Raw genomic sequence first — 23,203 nt, 5'->3', positions numbered from 1 at the left:
GTTCCAACGTCGTGTATCCAGAGGCGGTGTTAAAAGAAGCTTTGTGATTGGCCAGAGACTGGCTTGGACCATCTTCGGGAGGAATGGGGACTCGTCGTATCCTCCTGCCCTTCTAGAGGTGGGTTCGCCCACGAAGTGGGCCGGTCGGGAGCGCGGGAGGCTGGAGCGTCGCTTGACCCGTGGACAAGGTGCTGTTGCCCAGGCGGAGCTTTGAGCTGGTTTGACTTTGCCGAGGTTCTTGTCGCTCCCCCAAGTCCCAGATTCCGGGGAGGGCGGCCGTACGGTGCATCAATCTCGTAGGGGAATCTGATTTTTAAAGCCCAGGGATATTATGCGCTTTAAAATGTAAAATATGAAAGTGTTAAAAGTGACGTCTGTGGAACAAAGACAAGTGAGGGATGTAGAGGAGTCGTTGGACTCAGGAACTGGAGGCTGTACTTTCCTCTGAGTCCAGCCCCTCTTGTAAAATGGACAGTGTGTCACATACCACATAAGGAATGAAAGCGAGCCTCCAGGACACTTCCCATCCCACAGGGAGGCTCCGGATATATCTGTGGACTTTCCGGGGAGGCCCCTCTTGCTGGCGGTCAGGAATCCCAGTCTGCAGTCACTGCTGTCTTCCTGACCTGGGCAAGTCACCTCACTCCTGAGCCTGGTTCCTCATTTTTAAAAGGGGCTAGTGGAACCCACCTTCTGAGGTTGTCCTGAGGCTTAGAAGAGAGAACATCTGTAGGTGCCTGGGACATAGCTCAACGGTGACGAATGGATGAATGAGAAGAGATTTATCTGGACAGATTGGGTTTACCATCACTGTCATATGTTGGCCAGGTGCATGCACCCCTCTTCTCACTCTCGCTGGTTCCCCTGGGATGGCTGGTGCCGGAAGGGAAGAGCAGCCCCTCAGGGAAGACGCCTGCCCCCAGGATTCGCCATCACATGCCCTTCATTTGGCTACCAGCCTTGTGCAGGGCAATGAACACACACACGCTCTATAAATCGCTGTGAATGCTTCAGCCTTGAATGGGGAGTGAAACAGTGCGAGTTGTCTGGAATTTTCTTTCCTTGGCAGTCATTCCTGGTGGTGTGGTTAAGACCTGTCTCCTGCCTTTCCCTTACCTACTTGTCTTCTTTGGAGACATCGGGCAAGTCTGTCTCAGACACCTCAGGCCTCGGTGAGTCACGAAGTCTCTGCCTGGTCTTCATTCATTCTCTGCCTGCCTTCGCCTCCATTCTGTCCTGTCAATCCCTTAAAGGACCTCTTGAGTGAGTCACCCTCCTGAGGCAGCTCATGGGGCTCAGATGCTGAGATCTGGGAGCCTCAGTTTCCTCATCTGCGAGGGGCGGGGGTGGTAATAATCGCACCTCCCTCCTAGGGCTGTCCTCCTCGGCACCACATCTGCTCTGGCCCTTTCCTTGCTGCTCCTGTGTGCGATTTTGGTCAGCACCATTGTAAGCATTTTGGATCTTCCCAGAGAGGTGGTAAACCCCACACGATGAATTCTACTACCTCACTCCACCATCCCAAGGGCCTTCTATACACCACTGATGACGAAACGAAAGCAGCATGACTGTCACTGGGTTCTAGGTGATCAGAGAGTTTGGGAGCCCTGAGGGCCCTTGAGAAATTCTAGTCTCACCCCTCCCTGAGCAGCTATAACACAGCTGGCGTTTGCTGAGCACACACCGAGTGCTGGCCTCATTCTGATTGCTTTAAAGAATTCATTAATTTAATATTCATCTGCTTATTTGATAGTCACAGTAACCCCCGTGAGGCTTGCATCATCCCTGTTTGATAAACAGGGAGACTGAGGCCCAAATGAGGTGAAATCCAATGCCCAAGGTCACAAGGCTAGTGAAGGGCAGAACTGGGAATTGAACGCAGGTAGACTATCAAGCTCCTGCCCCTGACAGGAACCTCTCCTGCTTCTAATTCCCTCGCACTTCTTCCCATCCTAGAGAGTAAATATTTATTGAGTTCACTGCACTAAGAGCTCCTGCTGATTGAGCATTAGATATGCCAGGCACGTACTAAACCCTTCACATCCTCTCTCTTGTTGGATGCAATGACTCTAGGAAGTAGAAACTGTCATTCCTTTCATTTCACAGGTAGGGAAACTGAGGCCCACAGAGAGCCCAGGCTCGTGCAACAAGCCAGCTAGAAGCAGAACCAAGCACAGGTCTCCTGATCTTGGAACCGGTGTTTTTTTTCCCATTGCTTGATGTAGTCTTTCCTGTTTCATTAATAAGCTTTCCTTGAGTGCCTACCCTAGGCCAGGTCCTGAGCTAGTCGCTGGAGCCACGAAGTGAAGGTGACAGAGCCCCAGGCAGCTCTGGCAGACCATGGACACGTGGGGGTACCGGCCCAGAGCCGCAGGACCCTGCGTTTTCTAGAGGAACCAGGAATCTGGATTTTTTTGTGTGAATTCCCCTCTCAAATTTTGGCAACAAACTTCAATTTAAAACACCGCAGCTGCGTAGAATACGTCTGTTGTCCTGTTCACTCTGGGGGCTGCCCGTTTGTGACATTTAGTCAAGAAAGACAAATGTGTGAACAAATCCTCTGACAAGGATCGATACAAGACCCCAAGGAGCACCCGTAACCCTGGTTAGGTGGAGGGAGTTGGGAAAGATATTCTGGAAGGAGAGCCTTGAAAAGTGGGTAGGAATTTATGAGGCAGAGACAGGGGAAGGGACTTCCTGGGCACATGGAACAGCACGTGCAAAGGCATGGAGTTGTCAGGGTGAGTTGAGCATTTGGAGGATGGCAGGTGACTCTCTTGTCTTAGGTGTGAATGGGAGACTGTAAGAGATGGGTCTGACCCAGGCCTTTGCTCGAAGCCAAATATACAGCGGAATGGCAAAAGAAAGTGAGGAAGGCCTAAAACCTTCTTTGAGGGATTCATTCAACAAGGATTTTCTTGAGTACCACTTACTAAGTACCAGGGACTGAACCATCATAGTGGCTGTTCTCAGGGAGTATCCAACCCAGTGGGGAGGCAGGTGATCAAGCAGTGATGATCTATGACTGCTTGTGGTCAGGGTTGAGTAGGAAATGACTAGTTGCATTAAGAAAAAACATTCTATTCTGTGGTGCCTGGACCACACAGTGAGTTGTTAGAAATGCACATTCCCAGGTCCCACCCAGACCAACTGAGCTCTGGGGGTGGAACTCATGATCTGTGTTTTTATAAGATTTTCTGGTGATTCAGATGCATGCCCATGTTTGGGAACCACTGCTCTTAGGTCATGCCAGGACCCACTTTTTTAACAAAAAAATATTTATTTATTTTCCTTTTTTTTTTTTTTGGTTGGGTCGAGCCTTAGTTGCTGCACATGGGGTCTTTGTTGAGGCATGCAGGATGCTTCCATTCCGGAACGTGGTCTCTTCGTTGCGGCGCTCGGGTTTCTCTCTAGTTGTGTCGTGTGGGTTTTCTCTTCTCTAGTCGTGGCACGCGGGCTCCAGAGCGCATGGGCTCTGTACTTTGCGGCACGCAGGCTCTCTAGTTGAGGCTCACCAGCTCAATAGTTGTGGCACGCGGGCTGCCCCGTGGCATGTGGAATCTTAGTTCCCCGACAAGGAGGGATTGAACCCGTGTACCCTGCATGGAAGCTGATTCTTTACCACTGGACCACCAGGGAAGTCCCTGCCAGGACTCACTTTTATCCACTTTCTCTGGTTGCTTTACTATTTCTTAAACTCCCCAAGACCCTTCCTGCCTCAGGGCCTTTGCACTTACTGTTCTCACCATGACTGCACAACTTTCTCACGACCTTCAGCTCTTTGTTCAAATGTCATCTCCTTGGAGAGGCCGTCCGAAGCATCCAGTTGAAAGAATCGCCCCAAATCTGTCACACTCAACTCTTCGTCTTACTTTACTTTCTTCATAGTATCCACCACTACCTGGTATTACTTTCCGTATTAATTTGTTTATTTATCTAGTATCTGTCTCCCTCCACTAGAAGATAAGCTTCATGGGAACAGCGACTTGGTCTCTTTTGTCCTCCCAGCATCTGGGACAGTGCCCAGCATGGCGAGATGCTCAGGAAATATTTTTGAATGAATGAATGAATCTCATAGAGTTTACTCTTCTGGTCATTCATTCATTCATCCAACAAGCACCGATTCTAGAACCAACTCTTGTGCAGGTAATAGGCTTACTGTTGGAAGGGGTGCCGTGGCCATTTGGACGGGGGCAGCCTGATGCCTGGGTCTTCCACACCCCCACCTCCCCCGCACTGCACAGCCAGCTCCCAACCCGTAGAACCTCCAGACCTTCCAGACCTTCCAGACCTGAGGGCTCCGTGGAGGAGGAGGGGTTAACAGCGCTGCTTCCCAAAGCCAGGGACTAGGCTGTTTGGGCTGATTGGGAAGCGAGGGCTTTGGGTGAGAAGGAGGCGGAGAGGCAGCTCCTGACAAGTCATTTCCAGGGAATGTTCAATCATCCTGGGGTTGAATGCTTCCTGACAGCCGTGACAAGCAGCGTGCATCTGAGCTGCGGCTCGGTGCCAGGGACACCTGCAGTAGTCCCCGCACGGCACCCTGGCCGATCGTGCCCACCTCAGGGTGCGAGTCCCTCTGCCATGGTTCCAGAGGTTTCTGCACTGCCTGGGCTGCTCCTCAGAACCCCATGCTTGTAGAGTGTATTAGCAGGACTGTTGGATGCAAAACAATCCCACTGGGGACATAGAGGCTTTAGGAGAAATTAGTGGGGAAAGGCCTCTTGAGAGTTATCCGGCATGAATCCTCAGGAAGACTTGCTCTAATGCCCTCATGTGAGAGGGCAGTGCAAAAGAGAGGGCTAGTAGATTTGTAGGAATTTTATATATTTGGATCAGGGTTTCTTCATCTTGGTACTATTGACATTTTGGATTGGCTAATTCTCGGGTGTAGGGGCCGTCCTGTGCATTATAGGGTGTTCGGCAGCATCTCTGGCCTCTACCCATTAGATGCCAGAATGAGGTCCCTCATTGTGACACCCCAAAATGCCTCCAGATATTGCCAAATGTCCCCTGGGGGGGGAAATTAACCATGGATGAGGACCACTGATGTATGAACTCAATGGGTAGGGAATATTGATTTTAAAATTGAAATCTGAAAGGATTGGGATTCAGTCTTTCTGCATTGGAATCCTGCTTTGCCTCTCAAGCTCAGTTTCCTCATTGCTGTACGTCTGGGTGCCACGAGGATCAGCTGAGTTAACATATGACAAGTAAGGGTTCTAGACCGCACCTGACAAGTCATGAGATTCAGTAAACACCTGCTCTTATTAACAGCCATTGGGATGCTGATGAATCCCCCGGGGGACCTATAATGCAGCGGTGGCGTCTGTTGGGCAATTCCCTATAACGCGCTGTGTCGCAGCTGCCTTCTGGTACACTGCTTTCTCATGGTAATGACCTTTGCTGTTCAGTTTTCCACTGTTCACGTGGGCCTGGTGGTTTATGTCTCCGCTGATGCAGTACCCGGCGGTGGCCATCTCGGCAAAGGGCAGAGGAAATGTGACTGACTCACCTTCTGTGTGCCCAGAATGCAAAGTGGAGCCCTGAGCTGTGGCCTCGCAATTGCACAGAGGCTGCGATATCCCAATTCTGTCAGCAGGGAGCAGCAGCAGCTGGGAAAATGCCCGCTGCTGCAGGAGGGCGCCCAGGGGCTGCCTCGCTGTTTTGATTTACTTCACTGCTGCAGGTATTTCAAGTTGAGCAATTCATCCCTCCAGGGCCACCCGAGGTTTCCTTTACCAGCCCATGGTAGTTTATCTGCGGGAGCCAAGAGTTGCTTTTGGAGAACATTCTACATTTAGCGTGTCTGTCCATTTCCAGATGGCTCAGTCTGAACCTAGGCCAAATTGTGCTAGGGACAAAGTTAAACTGGTTCCTGTTTTTCTATGTTCCTTTCCCCCTCTGCTCACCGCACCCCATCCTGCCCCTTATCTGAGTGACACAATGCCCTTCCCAGAAAGCACCCCAAGCAGCTGCACCCTATACTCAGGCGCCATCTTACCTTGTTCCCCATCCTGCCCCCACCATAGAAATTCAGCAGTCCAGAGTCTCATTCTCTCATCATTTCCCTGAGTCCACTCTTCACCTGTTCCATTGCATTTTCTACCCAGCAGCCAGGGTCATATTTAAAATTTTTAAATTTTGAATAGACAGTCTCTTCCCTAACTTTAAAATTTAAAAGGTGGAAAAGAGTACACAGAAAACATTTCCTCCCACCCTTGACCATAGGCCTGCAGTCACCATCCCCAGGGGCTACCACTCTTAACAGTTCCTCGTACATCCTTTCAGAGAGATGTTATGTACATTGCAGCAAATACGCATGAACGTTCTTTCTTAGCCTTTCTCTTCTCCTTTGCCCCACAAATAGAAGTGCCACACACTCTTCTGCACTTTGCTTTTTTCCATCTAACCATATACTTTGGAGAGGTTCCGTGTCAGTACCCACAGGGCCCCTTGTTTTATTTTTTAATCACGGTGTCCTCTTCAATTGCAGAAAGTGGTTTTCTAAATCTTGTCGTATCGCCACTGCAACCTCCTCAAAGGCTTCCTACTGTCCTGGGTGGGTAAAGTCTGCTTCCCCCATAGAGCTGCCAAGCCTGGGGAGCAGGCCACTGCCTATCTCCAGCTTCACCTCACTTTCTGTGCCCTGGGAAGGCTGGCTTTCTCCACCCTCAAACCTGACCTGCTTCTCCTGCCCCAGGACCTTTGCCCCTGCTGTCTCCTCCTAACCTAGTTTACTCCTACTGTGTTTTTCTCAGCTCAAACATCACTTGCTCCATGTGTCCTGTACATTTCATTACAGTGGTGACCATTGTCTGTAGTTATTGGCACTGTAGCATGGTGATGAAGCCATGGGCTCTAAGGCCATACTCCAGAGGTTCAAATCCCAGCTCAGCCGCTCTGTGCCTGGGTGACCTTGGGCAGCTCACCGCACCTTTCTGACAAGCGGAATGAGAGCAGTAGATCCTTCGTCCTGGCTTTTGTGGTGAGGATTCCATGACTAGATGAGCAGGCACGGAGCAAGACTCCGTGGCTGTGAGGATTGTAGCACATCTCTTTTGTAACTGAAAGTGGGGTCCAGCTGCTCACAGCTCAAAAGCCAATAAAGAGGCAAGGTTTGTGGAAAGGAAAGTTTGCTTTATTTCAGAGGCCATCAACCAGGGGCTGGGGGGAAGGGGGAGGGCGGACTCCTGTCCAAAGGCCGACGCCCCCCATCCCCCCCACTGACAACCAGGGGGCAAGAACTTTTATAGGTGGAGGGAGGGGGCTACGTGCAGAAACAGCGCAGTCAGCTCTGACACTCATCTTGATTGTTTTACGTACAGTTAATCTTCAGTTCCAGGGTCAGTTTATTCCCATTTCTTTGAGGCCAGTTCTCGGAATTGTGGCAGCTTGTGTCATGGCTACAGTCTGGTCATCATGTAGTTAACGTCTTCCATCTGGTGGGAGTTTCAGTATCTATAAGACAGCTCACAGGATATGGCTCAGAATATTATCTATAGCCCTTGAGAAGAAACTGAAGGTCCTTGACTTTGCTTAATGATTAAACTAGTATTATTTGGTCTCCTTTGACGGTTTTCCTTTGTTTCTGCATTTTCTCACTTCTCTGATTAAACTTATTTTTTAGCTAAAGTTTTTCCACAGACAAAAGGCAGGTGGAGGACATGGGGGGCAATGACCATAGGGTCCTGCTCTGTTTCACTTTCACCTGCTGCATGCAAACCCTGACAGTGAGGGCTGTGTCTCTTTTTCAGGTGTCAGACCCCAGTGCCTGGTGCAGAGCAAGAATTGTAGAAATCTGGGCCAAACCTACTGGGCGTATTTACATATTAGAAGGAATCTCTGGAGGAATTGTTGTCTTAACCCACTAGTTTTTGAACCATGCCTCTTGTGATACTAGTTAATAATAACAGCCAACGGTTGTTGACCCTGGTGCCAGGCTCATCCCTAGATTATTTCATCTCTTCTTTACAACAATCCTGACAGGTAGGTAGCATCATTAGCCCTATTTTCCAGGTGAGGAAACTGAGGCACAGAGAGGTTTAGCAACTTGCCAGAGGTCACACAGGAGCAGAGCTAGGAGTCAAACCCAGGAAGCCTTCTAGGAAACAATAAACGTTTATAAAGAACGTTGCCTTCACTCAGAGATGGCCGTCGCTGTGACTGAGTGTGGGCTGTGCTCAGGGGTACCCTTCCCATCCATCACTGCCTGTTTCAATTCTAGGCAGGTTTCGAGACCCAACTCCAGTACCCCCTCCTTCCTCCAACCTGGCAGCCCTTGTCCTGATCTACCTCTGGACTCCTAGAGAGAAAAGGTGGCCAGTCCCTCCACCTGGGTTCAGGCCCCCTGCTGTCCCCTCTGGTAATTATACCCTCTTTCTCCTGGGCCCTCTATTTCCTCTGCCCACTTCCGCCCCACCCGCCTCCCCCCATGCTGCCTACACAAGCTCAGGCCGTTCCTAGCTCTCCAGAGGAGACCATCCCTCAGTCCTGTGTTGTCCACACCTCCCCTCCAAGGTCACTCATGGCCGAGTGGTCCACTGCAATGCCAAGGCTGCAGGAATGGGGGATGCTGTGCCCTTACTACGTGCCAGGCCCGCGGTAAGCGCTCAGGCCTCATGGTACCACGTGAGGTGAGGATGAGAAAACCGACGCACAGGGAAGTACAGCAGCGTGCCTAGGATCACACGCTCGAAACAGCGGGGCCGGCTTCGAACCCAGGCCGGCTTGTGCCAAGAGCCATGGCCGCTGTCTGCGATAGGGCTCCTCTGCCGGTTGGCAGGCCTCTCCTCCCTCCTGGCCCTCTCTCCGCCTTGCTTGGTGACACCTCTTCTCCTGGCCCTCCACCTGCCTCCCCAGTGTCTTTCTCCAAAGCACCGGCGGAGGCTCTGCTCCCTGCAGCGAGACGGTGGCCCCCAGGGCTGTCAGCCTGCCCTCCAGGCGCTCCCTGGCGAGTGTGCTCAGGCCACGGCTTAACTCTTACCACAGGCCACACGACGTGGCTGGACCTGGAGTCACGATTCCTCACCCCTTGCTCTCAAAGAGTTCCTGTGCGGCTCAAAACTGACTCTGCCTGTTGCCTCAGACATGCTTGGCAAACTGTAAAGTGCTGGACAAAGTTAAGGGCTGTCACTCTTACCATGATTGGCTCCCTTCCGAGGTCGATTCCTGATCTCTTGCTCCAGGGATTCACGGGACACGTCGTCAGCACCCGGATGTGGCGTCCGTGGGTTGCCATCTGGCAGCCTTCGAACAGACTGGAAATACCTGACAGCCGTTCAGAATTCAGAGTCGAGGGGCCTTTTCTACATGGAACCACGGGGCTAAACACGGGCTGGTGAGCGTGTTGCCCTACGGGGTGGCCTCCAGGTCCACCTGCCAAGCCTCTGGTGGCTGTAAATATGCGTGATCGCCTGGAGACACAGGCATCCCTCGCTTTAGAAGAGCGAGCTGGCAGGACACGCGCCACCCAGAGCCTCTTGACTTATGCTGCCCAGGGGCTGTGTGCCTGATGGTGCCGGAGTGACAGGGGGATGGACTTTTAAGTCAACAGATCTGGATTCAGAGTCTGATGTGAACAAAAAGACGGCTCTGGTCTCGCCTCTCAGTGAGACGACCCTCAGTTTTCCCAAACATAGTTCTGACGCCTTACTTGCTGGGAAAGATTTTTAAGATCTCATGAGGAAAGAAACAGTTTGGGGGTATTTGAAATGAAGAATAGATATCAAGTCATGTGGAGTCGCCCCTCAAAGGGCTGGCGCTTCAAAGCTTAAAGCTCTGCCCTGTCGTCTCAAACTTCAACAGTCAGTGCATCCATTTTCCAGAGGAGGAAACAGAGGCTTCAATAAATGATTTCAAAGACGTGTCTGACGCCGCATGGCTAGTGAGAAGGGAGAGTGGAATTAGAATTCATACCTTCTCTCTCCCAATCCAGCTCCCCTGCTTACTGGCCTTGGGAGAGCTCAGGAACTCGTCTGAGCCTCTGTTTCATCATCTGTAAAATGGGACCAATGACCTACCTCAGAGAGCTGTGAGGATTAAACAGGATAATGTAAACCACTTGACACAGCCACAGAGTACACACCCAACAAATACCGGCAGTTATCACTACTTTAGGACTTGCTCTTATTAATGAATGAATGAATGAATGAATGAATAACTTTAATGTACCTCTGCCCTCTCCCGGGCCTAGGAAGCTTCCCTTGCAAGAAACCCAAAAAACGAAGGCGATTTCCTTTAGATGGAAATAAAGGCCCACTGAAGCCGTGTATGGTGGCAGAAGAATTGGCCCTCATTTCCTCTACGTCATTCACCTTCTTGAAGGACCTTTCCCAAAGCCAAGAAAGGGCTGGCCTGCTGCGCAGGCCATCGGCGATGATCTCTCCAGCGATGCTGACAAGGTGGCCTTTTGTGATGATTATGCAGGAAGCCTTCCAATAACTGACCCTCCGCTCCAGCAAAAAGCTTTGAATTTTGCAAGACTGCGGCGTAGCAATTTCTCATCTGACCCTGGCTCACCCTGCAAGTCTCACAGCCAACCCAGCATAGTCTCTGAAGCGCTCTGCCCGACTGACTGCCCTCTGCTCATTTCTCAAGAGTTAACAGGTGTGAGATTTAGAGGAGAGGGTGACAGGTGGCCCGGGACCTGGAGAAGCTGGAGTGGTAAGAGAGGGGCCGGCTTCTCGCTGGAGCACATCCAAGTTGGCACTGCGGGGACCGCAGTGAATACAGAAAATGCTAGAATGTTCAAGGGCCTCCACAGTCAGAGCAGCTTCCGCGCTGGTCCCTTAGCTGCTGCTTCCCTGCTGCATCCTGCTCTTGGTGGCAGGTAGCCAGCTACTCTTTAATTTGTGTCCCTAAATATGGGACACCCATTATTTATCTATCCCATAGGGCAGAGGACTGCAGTGGATCTGAGCTGGGGCTCTGGGGTCAGATAAACCAGGGATGGTTTTTGTTTTGTTTTTTTTTGTGTTTTGGCTACGTTGGGTCTTCATTGCTGCGCGCGGGCTTTTCTCTAGTTGTGGCGAGCAGGGGCTACTCTTCATTGCGGTGCGCAGGCTTCCCATTGCAGTGGCTTCTCTTGTTGCAGAGCACGAGCTCTAAGCGCGTGGGCTTCAGTAGTTGTGGTTCATGGGCTTCAGTAGTCGTGGCTCGTGGGCTCTGGAGCGCAGGCTCAGTAGTTGTGGCGCACGGGCTTAGTTACTCCGCGGCATGTGGGATCTTCCCAGACCAGGGCTCGAACCTGTGTCCCCTGCATTGGCAGGCGGATTTTCAACCACTGCGCCACCAGGGAAGCCCAACTCCAACACTGTTTTGGTTTGGGGTTTGCCCAGAAGCAGACCCTGACCAAGGACAGATTCCCAGAAGTACCACTTGGGGGGTGGGGACATGAGACAGGGAGGGAAGAGGAACCAGGAGGGCTCAGCGCTAAGCCACCTGCCGCTGTGGGCAGCTCAGCCCCCTGGGGACTCAGGGATGCTGCGTGGAGCATGCCTGCAGTCACCCCAGCTCGGCTGAGGGACCTGGCGAGTTCTTATCCACCCCACCGTCTGGCACTGGTCGGAACTGCACAGCTGTTACCCTCCACACATCCGCCTTGCCCTGTGCGGGGGCTGGACGTCCACAGCCAGGAACCAAAACCCCTTGGACAGCGAGTCTCGGGTCTTCAGGGTGAGAGGTGAGGGCACTGCAATAACTGCTGTGACCACTGCCCCCACCCACACTCCTCTAACCTGTCTCTGCCTCAGTCTCCCCATCTGTTAAAAACGGATAACAATACTCACTAGGGAAAGGAGATGCAAAGCGTGCAGCAGAGGAAGTGCTCACTACTGTTGCCATTCTCATTAGAGTTTGCCGCCCGTCCTTCTGGAAGGCCCTTCTCCTCTTTGTTAACCAACGAACTTCTATTTATCCTTCAAGTGCCCAGCTTAGGTGTCCCATTTTCTATGGTACCTCCTCTTCTGTATGTATTAGCATCCTGGGGCTGCCATAACAAATGACCACAAACTTGGTGACCTCAAATGGCAGGGATTTATTCTCTCAGTTCTGGAGGCCAGAAGTCTGACATCAAGGTGTCAGCAGGGCCATGTTCCCTCCAAAGGCTCTAGGGGAGAACGCTTCCTTGCCTTTTCCAGTTTCTGGTGGCCGCTGGCATCGTTGGCTGCAACCAGGGACGGCAGAGGTCTCCATCCTCTGCCTCTGTCTTCACGTCAGCCTGCCTCTTCCCTGTGTATCTTCTCCTTTTCTGTCTCTTATAATGACACCTGTCATTGGATTTAGGGCCCACACTAATCCAGGATGATCTCGTCTCGAGACCCTTAACTTAATTACATCTGCAAAGACCTTTATGCCAAATAAGGTCACATTCAGTGGTTCCAAGTGGACATGCAACCCACTACATTACATCTTACAAATTTTCTTTAATTACGATTGCACTGGTTTGAGTTATATTTGCTGCATGTACTAACCACAGCAACTTAACCAATAGGGGTTTATTTTCTTCCTGTCACAAGCACTCTCAAGGTTGACAGCTTCCAGCTGGTACGATGGCTTCAAGGAGCCATGAGGGACCAGAGTCCTAGCTTTCTGAAGGCACCGTCACCAGCTGCGTCTTTAATCTCCATGGTCGTAAGAACGCAGCTCTGTGTTTGGACACCAAACTGCATCCTAGACAGGGTGAAGGAGGAAGGCAAAGGCCAAAAGATTAAGGGGATCTGCTTGTCCGGACGCTTCCCTGCAAGCCTCACCCAGGGATGTCTGTTTATACGTCATAGACCAAAACCGTGACCCCAGGTCAGGTATTTTTCTCAGGGTACGTTGCTGTCCTGCCCCCAAATGGGATTGTGATAGAAAGAAAGAGGTGAGGATTAGTGAAAAGTAGGCAACTATAATGATGAGTAGGCAAATTATAGTATAATATAATATAATGTAATATAATATAATATGATACAGTAAGTCCCCTATATATGAACCTTCAAGTTCTAAACTTTCAAAGATGCTTCGAACTTTCAAAGATGCGCGTTCGCATGTCCAGTCATGTGAGTTAGTTCATGTGTCTGGCATACGTTGTCAGGTGCCTGCATCTGACAACAAGTGCTTGTGCTTTTGTGTACTTTCCTGTACAGTATATATAGAGTACAGTAGTACAGTATCTTTATTTCAAGCCCAGGAAGTCCAGAAGCAAACGTAAAAGCAAAGGTGATGTAGCTGGTACTACTGTCCTTTTCAAGGTACTGTACTGTAAGACTTTAAGTGTTTTCTTTATTTTTTGTGTTTGTTTTTTATGTATTATTTGTGTGAAAAGTATTATAAACCTATTACAGTGCAGTACTATATAGCCGATTATATTAGCTGGGTACCTAGGCTAACTTTGTCGGACTTACGAACAAATTGCCCTTACGAACGCACTCTTGGAATGAAACTCATTTGTATGTAGGGGACTTACTGTATAATATAATATAATATAATATAATATAATATAATATAATATAATAAATATAATATAATATAATATAATATAATATAATATAATATAACATAATATAATATAATATAATAAATATAATATAATATAATATAATATAATATAATATAATATATTGCCCGTAAGCAATTAAAATTCACATCACAGATCTCTCCCCATGTTATTATGGAAAATCCACAATTTCTAGTTTAAAGGACATACTATAGCGTGCTTGTGGATGGCCCATAATTTTCTCAACCTCGTCCCTCCTGATGTTGCAGCAGCCTCCTTTCTGCACCAAGGCCTGGCGCCGAGGGAGAGAGGGGCCAGGATGTGAGCATTCTGGGAGGGGCCAAGGCGAGCCCTGTGGAGTGGCATCAGGCGCAGCTGTATCTGGCAGCAGTGCTGTTAGTGGGAGTCGGCACCAGGGCCAGGAGGTGGTGGGCACACCAAAGGGACAGCAGAAATCTGCAGTGGACCTGGCGACATCGGCATGTCACCTTCCCGAGGTGGCGTTCTGAACCCTGGGTCAGGTCAGGAGGGAGAAAATAAGAAGAGCAACCTGGAAACTTCTCTGCTTCTCTAGGACATGGCACCCTCTTTGGATCCACCCTCCTGACATCTGTGCTCAATAGATAGCCAGTGGACGATTGCTTTAACAAGGTAGCAAGCAGCCAGCAGGAGATTAAGAGGATTTTTAATGCCCCATAAGTCGGCTTAGATCACAGCATCTCAGAGTTGGAAGGAACGCAGTGTCTAGGGAACTCTCCTGCTGATGCATGACTTCTTTCAGCCTGTTCCCTCTCTCCACTTGCATGCCTCTCATGACAGGATGCTCACTGCCACACAGGACAGCCGGCTTTACTGCCCAGCAGCTCGAAGGGTAGACAGGGCTTCCTGAGGTTAGGTCAAGAGTTGTTGCCTTGTAAACCCCCCTGGTGGGTCCTGGTTTTGTGCCTGCGGAATCACACAAAATGAACCCAGTCCCTCCTCAGGCTTGGATGTAGGGGAAGCAGGAGAAAAACGTGGCCTCTGGCTCTGGATCTGGGCCCCTTGTGGTGTGAATCCTGGTTCTGTTCCCCGTCAGGTGAAACGTGAGCGAGTGGGGTCAAGCAAGCGGGTCCTGCAGCCTCCGCCGAGATACTTTCCTCCATCTCCTCGTCTACAAAACAGGGACAATGAGGGTCATCTGGCTCGGGTGCCACCACGCGTGCGGCAGCCTGCCCTCGGCCCTTGGGAGCCTCAAAGCTGACCCCCGTACAGCCCCACGTGCAGATACATCTTCTGCTGCTTCCCCGAGAAGGTACAGGAAGAGCAGAAACAGAGGCAATACAGGTGAGGGCCCGTTGTGATGCGGTTTGGTGTCCCGGCTGGCTGCTCCAATGGAGAAAGGTGCAGAATGGGCAGAGAGTCCCACTCTGCCCTTCACGGAGAGCCCTTCCCAAACGACGTCCTGATTCCTATATAAGCCCTGTAGAGTGGGCTAATGTCCCCGTAGAGTGGCAGCCAGGGCACTGGGGGTCCAGCATCTTTACTGTAGGAGACAGGGCCAGGAGACTGAACATTTTGGGAAGAGTTCTCGCAGTTACTGTGATGACTTCACAAGGTAATGCTTCTAAAGCGCTTAGCTGTGCAGGGCACAAGTGATCATTCAAAAATCATTTGGTGAATGGATGAATAAGTGTTTTCAATTTTCATTTTTTGTTTTTATTTTTATTAGCAGTGTGGTTTGGACAAATTACCTAACCTCTCTGAACCTTAGTGTTTTTCACCTGTTGTCTTCCTTAGAGGGTCACTGTGTAGATTAAGAGGTGGTATATTATGTACAAAATGTCTGGCGCATATTAAGTGCTCAAAGGAGCAAGAGGCAGATGTGGACGGAGGCTCTGTCCAGCCCCAAAGCTGGAGCCTGGCACAGTCATATTCTCCAAGTCCATGGCTGAAAGAGAAGAGCGTCTCCAAGCCCAACTTTCCCCATCCATCCTTCTCCACCTCTGGTCCTTCCTTGCTCCCCCCACCCCACCCCGCCACCATCTGCATGCTTTCCCTGCTCTTGGCCATCCAGTCCATCATTCAGCTCTCTGCCCAGGTGCAGGCTGCTCCCGCTCTTATCAAAAGGCACTCAGGAGGACTTCCCTGGTGGCACAGTGGTTGAGCCTGTGCGTCCGGAGCCTGTGCTCCGCAATGGGAGAGGCCACAACAGTGAGAGGCCCGCGTACCGCAAAAAAAAAAAAAAAAAAAAAAAAAAAAAAAAAGGCACTCAGGAACCCATTTGCCGGCTCCTCTCCCAGCCCCAAGCTCCCTCCTACCTGCTCCCGGCCTGTCCCAGACAGAAGAGAGACAGAGATCACAAGTGAGGCTCCTCTGAGCATAACAATGAAGAAAAGGAGTCGCGTTCAGCTGATGAGCAAACGAGGAAGGGGGCTCAGAGCGTGACGAGGTGTTGGGGCGATGGATGCTGGGTGGTCAGAGGTGGGTGACACTCGGCCTACAGCAGGGGATGCTGGGCAGGCAGGACTTCCCCTGTGCCCCTCCCTCCTTGCTGAGTTAGAAGGTCCCTTTGGATGAGGCACCCTTTGGATGGCAGGGTGGGAAGGCAGGAGACAAGTTCAAGTCCCCGTTCTGCTCTGCACTTCTGCGTGGCCTCGGGTGACTCACTGGCCATGTTGGGCCTCTGTGGCCACATCTGCGTCATGCCACCTTTTTGTGTGCCAGGCCCTGGGATCCAGCAGGGAACCCCACAGACATGCCCTCGGCATCTTACGATCTCTGGGACACATGGCTGTGTATTAGCTGGTCATACTCCCCCTCCTTTTCACCTGTGATGGGGAGAGTTTCTGACGCCAGCTGGGTGCATCGTCCAGGTGGCTTTCCTGAGGATGAAGAGGGCTGAGCCAGGGAAAGAGGGGTGAGGAGGGCAGGGAGGGTAGAATGGTCCAGGCTGAGGGACCAGCTTGGAGGGAGAAGGCAAAGATGGAGGATGGGGTGGGGGAGTGGGAGGTCAGGCCGTCCCTGGGGGCAGGGAAGGCTGGGCTTGGCTTTTTTTTGTTTCTTTTTTCTTTTGCAGTACGCGGGCCTCTCACTGTTGTGGCCTCTCCTGTTGCGGAGCACAGGCTCCGGACGTGCAGGCTCAGCGGCTGTGGCTCACGGGCCCAGCCGCTCCGCAGCATGTGGGATCTTCCTGGACTGGGGCAGGAACCCGTGTCCCCTGCATCGGCAGGTGGACTCTCAACCACTGCGCCACCAGGGAAGCCCCTGGGCTTGGCTTTTTATCTTATAAACTGATCTATAGAGTACTTTATTATAAATATATTACAGAATTATAAATAAAATAGGTTTATTTTATTCTATAGAAGGGGCAGTCACTGGGTAGTTTCAAGCAGAATGATGTGACCTGGTCTGTTTTGGAAAGGGCCCTTGGTGGCTCTGGGTGGAGAATGGATCGGGGAGCGGGAGATGAGACCAGCAGACTGGGTAGGAGGCCGCTGCAGTGGTCCAGTGGCCGGGGCAGCTCCCACCAGCGTCTCTCAGAGCCTGGTTGAAGCCAAATCATACAGTAAACTGCCCCGTTTATAAAAATGCCAAACCTGAGTTACCAACAGCGACTGGCAGAATCACCTCACGGGAGGAGATGCCAAAAATGCTAATTGGAGGCTCTTCACAAGTGTGAGACCCAGGCCGCGTGGCTCCGTGGAGTAGGGCCCCTACCAAGCCCACGGTCAGGCGTGGCCGCCAGGGACGAGGTGGACTTGCCAACAGATGGCTGGGGTGTTACTTGTCATGACACCTCCTCTGACTGCACCACTGCTCCCCCCGCCCCCGCAAGGTACCCCTACCTTGTCCTTCCCAGGCTCTAGGCAAATCCTTTCCCAAACAGGGCCTGGAGCCAATGTCCCGGGTCCCCTACGAGGTCAAACAAACGCGCTTGGTGATTGTACCACGTGCTGCCCCGGGCCTGCATCGTGATGTGCGGGCTGTCGTTTGCGTGCAGGGCGGGACGCGCTGAAGGCCACCCCAGACCAGCGGCAGCGGCAGCTGTCACCGTTCCTGACCCGTGTCCTTCTCGCGGGGCCCTGTACTGGTTTCTGTGGGAGACGCTCCGGCTCCCCAGCCCCTCTCCTGTAATCCACATGGGCCACGCGTAGGGCGGCCCCTTTTCATCTGTCCTGTTCTCAGTGTCCAAAATTGGGCCCCGTTAGACTTCATATGGAAACCCAGGTCGGCCCTGGTCCTGACTGCTGTCACGAGCGCGTGTGCACACACGTGCCCTCACACCCACCAGCTCATACACACCGTCTCTTGCTCACACGTACTCACACGCTCAGGCTCACGCAGGCCCACTTCCAACCACTTGACCTCTGGCTCACCCTCTGCCTTCTCAGCCCCCGAGGCCTAGTGCCAGGCTGATCCCCAGCAGGGCGGCCCTCCGGGGCTTGCACCTGCTTTGGCCCAATTCCCGGTTCTGGCCCCAAGTCCCCTCCCAGGCCTGGGAGTGCTGGCTCTGTCCGGCTGCTACCATGGAAGGTGGCCCATCCCTGCCTCTCAACCTGGATGCTGGTGGGTTGCCTGCCCAGGCCTCATCCTCAGTGAGAACCTTCCCTGACAGCCCCACCCAGGGCAACACCTCAGGGCCCAGGGGAAGGGTCAAGAGACACCACTGGGCACGGGGTCTGGAAACATGACACGGGAGGGGAGAACACTGCTCCAGTTCCCGCCCCAAGGCTGTTGTGGGGAAGAGCAGAAGCCATCCTGCAGGGCCGCTGCCATGCTTACCCACCCGGCTTCCCTCCCCTCTTCTGGTTTCCACGGGGACCCCTCTCCCCTACTCTTCTCCAGACTTGAGCTTTCTGTGTCACTGACCCTGCCTGTGTCCCTAGATGGGCACCTTCCAGAATGGGCCAATCAGGGCTCCCATGCTTCAGGTGGCCGTGATTGGTCCAGGGAGGGATGCAGGCTCTGGAGGTGGCTGCGGGGTTGGGGTCCTGGTCCCACCACTTACTCACAATGTGATCTTGGGTGAACGTGTAACTTCCCGTGCCTCAGTTTCCTCATCTATACAATGGAGAGAATAATAGTCCCCACTTCATAGGGTTGTTGTATAGATGGAATCATGTACAAGGGCTCAGTGCAGAGTAGGTGCTCAGTAAACCTCAGCTACTGGTATTAATAGGATTAAATTTGGGGCCTTCTGATGGAGTGATTGCAAAAGAGAAGCTCTTTTTTTTTTTTTTTTAAACTGATATTCTGAATATACACCTTGAGTGGCTGGAGGAATCTTGCCATCAGGAGGGAGAGCCTGCCTGATAATGAATCCAGCACAAAGGAAAGCAGTGCTCAGAGATGGGGAAAGAAGGACTTAATCCTGATGAAATCCTTAAGTTCCTTGATCCAGCTGTTCCTGAAGATCTACCCCTGGACTATTCAGGAACATAACCAAGTCTTTGTTTTTTCTTCCTTGTTTTCTTAAGTTACTTTGAGTTGGGTTTCTATCATTTGCAACAAAAAGAGTATTAATGAGTATCCATCTGTCCATCCGTCCATCCATCCATCCAACCATCCACAAGTCCTAGCTGTGTGGGCTTAGACACGTCACTTTCTGCAAGACTCAGTTTCTGCACCTGTAAGAGTTTCAGCACCTACCTTATGGGTGGTTTCAAGGATGAATGGGCAACCCACGGGCCAAAGGCCAAGGAGGGGCTCAGTAAACTTCCCTTCCATTTCATCTTTTCTGTCTGTATCCTGCCCCATCCCCGTGCAGGTATGCCTGGAATGCCAAGGCAGGAGGCACACCCCACCAGGCCTGGTTCCTCTCAAGCAGCAGAATCTGATTGGTACAGCCTTTATTGATTCTCCATGATTTTCGAGAAGAATGGTGTCCTTCAAGGGCCACAAGGGATGGGGGTAGTAAAAATAACATAAACAAACTGAACAGAAAGGCAGGAGGGCAGCAGGTGGGGCTGAGATCGGGTGTTTGGGGCAGAGAAGGACAAGACCTGGGCAATCAGAGCCTCTTAACTTTCAGCCACCAGAGCAGTGAATTCTGCAAAAGAAAATGACAGAGGTGAGTCAGAGGTGGTCCGTGCAGCAGAGACTGGCCAGGACCTGACTGCGGCCCCCTCACCCCACACTGGTGTTTTCTCTTGATTCTCGAATCTGCTGCAGAAGGGAGAGCTGAAGTGATGAAGCAAGGGAGCGTGGGGATGAATGAATGAATGAATGAGATGGGAAATGATGAGCCTACCATATCTTTCGCTTCACGATATCATGTCACCCACAAATTATTAGTAATAATAACTATAATAATAGTGGTGATGATAGTTTTCTGAAGGTTTATCATGTCAGTCCCTTTTCTAAGTACTTTATATACAATGTCTTATTTGACCCTGACAGTAATCCCATATTGTGCATTTTATCATTATTCCCCTTCCACAAATGAGGAAACTGAGGCTCAGAGTCCAGCAATGTCTATGACGTCACACAGCTAGTAAGAAGCAGAGCCAGGCTTCAGACCTGGGTGTGTCTGACTTCGGACCCTGAGCTCTTTCATAGCCACTTGTCTTAGCCCATGAGGGTCACCAGCGGGATCTAAGAAGATATAGAGTCCCCTTGCCCTGAACTTTCTGACTTAGAAGGTCCAGGGAAAGGGATCTGGTGGGCAGCCAGGAACCACTGTGTGTTCCTCCTCATCTGGGGGACGGAGCCAGACCCTGGAGCCCGTGACCTCAGCTCAGAGGGGTGACCGCATCCAGGTGCTCAGAATGAGCTGGGCTCTGTCTCCTCATTAATCTTTGCAAACACTCAGGGATCTGGGACTGATTGTTCCCATTTTACAGAGGGGAAAACTGAGGCCCAGGGAGGAGAAGTGACTTTTCAGAGTGTCCAGGTTGTAAGTGGCTGAGGATTCAAGCTCTGGGGTCCAGGCCCCTCTGTATGGGCTCACCTGCAAGCCACAGTGGCCCTCCCCCATCTCTCCAGCAGTGTCCATCTGCTCTGCTTAGCCTTAATATTAATTAAGGAGGTCAGAGACTGGTGTCAGCACCAGGGGTTGATCAGATGTCCCTCTATTGAATCCAGCTCCACAAAAACGAACAAAGGGATGTCCCAACCAGGTGAGGGGAGACACAGGGGAGCCAGAGTTGGTCCCTGTACCCCAGGAGCTTCTGGAAGAAGATGATATCAGGAAATGCTCTGTGCTGCTGGCCTTTTCTCTAAATCTCAAGCACGCCGAGGGCATTCGCACCGCAGGATATTTGCACCTGCCGTTCTCCCTGCCTGGTACACTTTCCAGGCTGCCTCACAGCCAGCCCCTTCTCACTTACCTAGTCTCAGCTTAAACGTCACCCCTCAAGGGGCCTTCTCTGACCACTCTGGCACAAGCAGTGACCCACCCCTACTGCGACCCTCTTTGCTTTCATCATTATTTATTATATTCCCAGCACTCACCACTCTCGAAACACTTCTGAGTATATTCTTGCTTATTCGCTTGCTGTCTGCCTCCCCCATTGGACCCTAAGGCTGCAGCCCCCACTTTGTTCCCTCCATCCCACCTCCTGGCTCCACAGCTGACACCGAGGGGACCACATGTGTTTGTGAAAAGACGGGAGAGGCACAGAGACTTCGCATTCACAGGAGAAGAGGTGCCTTCTATTTAAGGGATCAGCAAAACCTTCAGAGGAAAGGTGGCTTCTGATACAGGCCTGTAGGAAGATGCAGGATTCCCATAGGAGAAAGCAGATGGAGGGGTCAAGGCTCAGAGGGCGGGATGCAATGGGGTGTATTTAGGAAAGACCCAATAGCCGTGCTGGACTGGCCTCTTGTGTGATAAGACGAGCTCAGCTAAAGAGGCCTGGGCCCCCGAATCTGGCTCTTCCCTTGACAGGCTGTGTGACCTCAGACAAGGCGCCTAGCCTCTCTGAGCCTCACTAGCATCGTCTGTAAAAGGAAGGAAAGTCGGCTTTGCTTTTTTTTTTTTTTGCGGTACGCAGGCCTCTCACTGTTGTGGCCTCTCACTGTTGTGGCCTCTCCCGTTGCGGAGCACAGGCTCCGGACACGCAGACTCAGCGGCCATGGCTCATGGGCCCAGCCGCTCCGCGGCATGTGGGATCTTCCCGGACCGGGGCACGAACCCGTGTCCCCTGCATCGGCAGGTGGACTCTCAACCACTGCGCCACCAGGGAAGCCCGGCTTTGCTTCTTGATCCAGAGACAGTCAGAAGAGAAGTGCTGGTGCACAGGAGGCCTCAGCCCGCATTGGGAACCCCTCTGCACCCCCTTCCATGTCCTCTCAACTGCAGGGCCCTCGTGTGCTGGTTAGAAGGGGTGCTGCTCACTAGCCAGGTCTTCGGAGACCTTTATTTGGAAGATTTATTTTAGGAGAGTCTTCTCTGTTGTTTTTCTCTCCAGGGGACAAGAGAGGACAGAAGGAGCTTGCCACCCTCTCCTGGAGATGCCAGGTCCCCAGTCTGCCAAACACTGGGGGGCATCAGGTAAGTCACCATCGCCTCTGGAAACGCAGTGTTGTGATGTGGGGACGGCGCAGGTGGGGATCAAGAGCTAGGCTTCGAGGCCCAGCCTGGCCCTGTTTGCTGGGAAAGGTCCCCCTCTGGGCATCTGCTCCCCCACCTGCCCGTGCAGTGAAGGAAGGGGGCGGTAACAATTCCTAGTGAGAGACAAACGAAAAACTGAATGTGCAGAGACATGTACCAAAATGTTCACTGCAGCTCTATTTACAATAGCCAGGACATGGAAGCAACCTAAGTGTCCATCATCGGATGAATGGGTAAAGAAGATGTGGCACATATATACAATGGAATATTACTCAGCCATAAAAGGAAACAAAACTGAGATATTTGTAGTGAGGTGGATGGACCTAGAGTCTGTCATACAGAGTGAAGTAAGTCAGAAAGAGAAAAACAAATACCATATGCTAACACGTATACATGGAATCTAAGAAAAAAAAAAAAAAAAGGTCATGGGGGGCTTCCCTGGTGGCGCAGTGGTTGAGAGTCCGCCTGCCGATGCAGGGGACATGGGTTCGTGTCCTGGTCCAGGAAGATCCCACATGCCGCGGAGCGGCTGGGCCCGTGAGCCATGGCCGCTGAGCCTGTGCGGCCGGAGCCTGTGCTCCACAACGGGAGAGGCCACAACAGTGAGAGGCCCGCGTACCGCAAAAAAAAAAAAAAAAAAAGTCATGAAGAACCTAGGGGTAGGACGGGAAGACACAGACCTACTAGAGAATGGACTTGAGGATACGGGGAGGGTGAAGGGTAAGCTGTGACAAAGTGAGAGAATGGCATGGACATATATACACTACCAAACGTAAAATAGGCAGCTAGTGGGAAGCAGCCGCATAGCACAGGGAGATCAGCTCGGTGCTTTGTGACCACCTAGAGGGGTGGGATAGGGAGGGTGGGAGGGAGGGAGATGCAAGAGGGAAGAGATATGGGAACACATGTATATGTATAACTGATTCACTTTGTTCTAAAGCAGAAACTAACACACCATTGTAAAGCAATTATACTCCAATAAAGATGTTAAAAAAAAAAAAAGGCCACAAGAGGTATCTGGGGCTCCCCTGAGGTGCGTCCCACCCTCCCCAGGCTTAGTATGAAGCACATATTGTAAGAACCTCCCAGTGTAACTTCTTCAATGCACGTGGTTACGTAAAACGTTAGCATTAGGAGATGCCGGGCGGGGGGGATGTGGAACTCGCTGTACTATTGTTAGACCTCGTCAACAG

At 51.6% G+C, this 23,203-nt stretch overlaps 1 long non-coding RNA gene across 1 annotated transcript; it reads left to right on the top strand.

Annotated features, from left to right (window-relative positions):
• The first annotated feature begins 21 nt into the window (after positions 1–21).
• On the top strand, positions 22–22,845 carry LOC141275817 (uncharacterized). Its single transcript, XR_012324195.1, has 3 exons — positions 22–118; positions 14,553–14,800; positions 21,868–22,845. It is a non-coding gene; the product is annotated as an uncharacterized lncRNA (long non-coding RNA).
• The last annotated feature ends 358 nt before the right edge of the window (positions 22,846–23,203 follow it).

Source organism: Tursiops truncatus, chromosome 11 (assembly GCF_011762595.2).
Source record: "Tursiops truncatus isolate mTurTru1 chromosome 11, mTurTru1.mat.Y, whole genome shotgun sequence".
Classification (NCBI taxonomy): Eukaryota; Metazoa; Chordata; class Mammalia; order Artiodactyla; family Delphinidae; genus Tursiops; species Tursiops truncatus.
The sequence above is the reverse complement of the archived record's forward strand: the minus strand, read 5'-3'. Positions and strand labels throughout refer to the sequence as shown.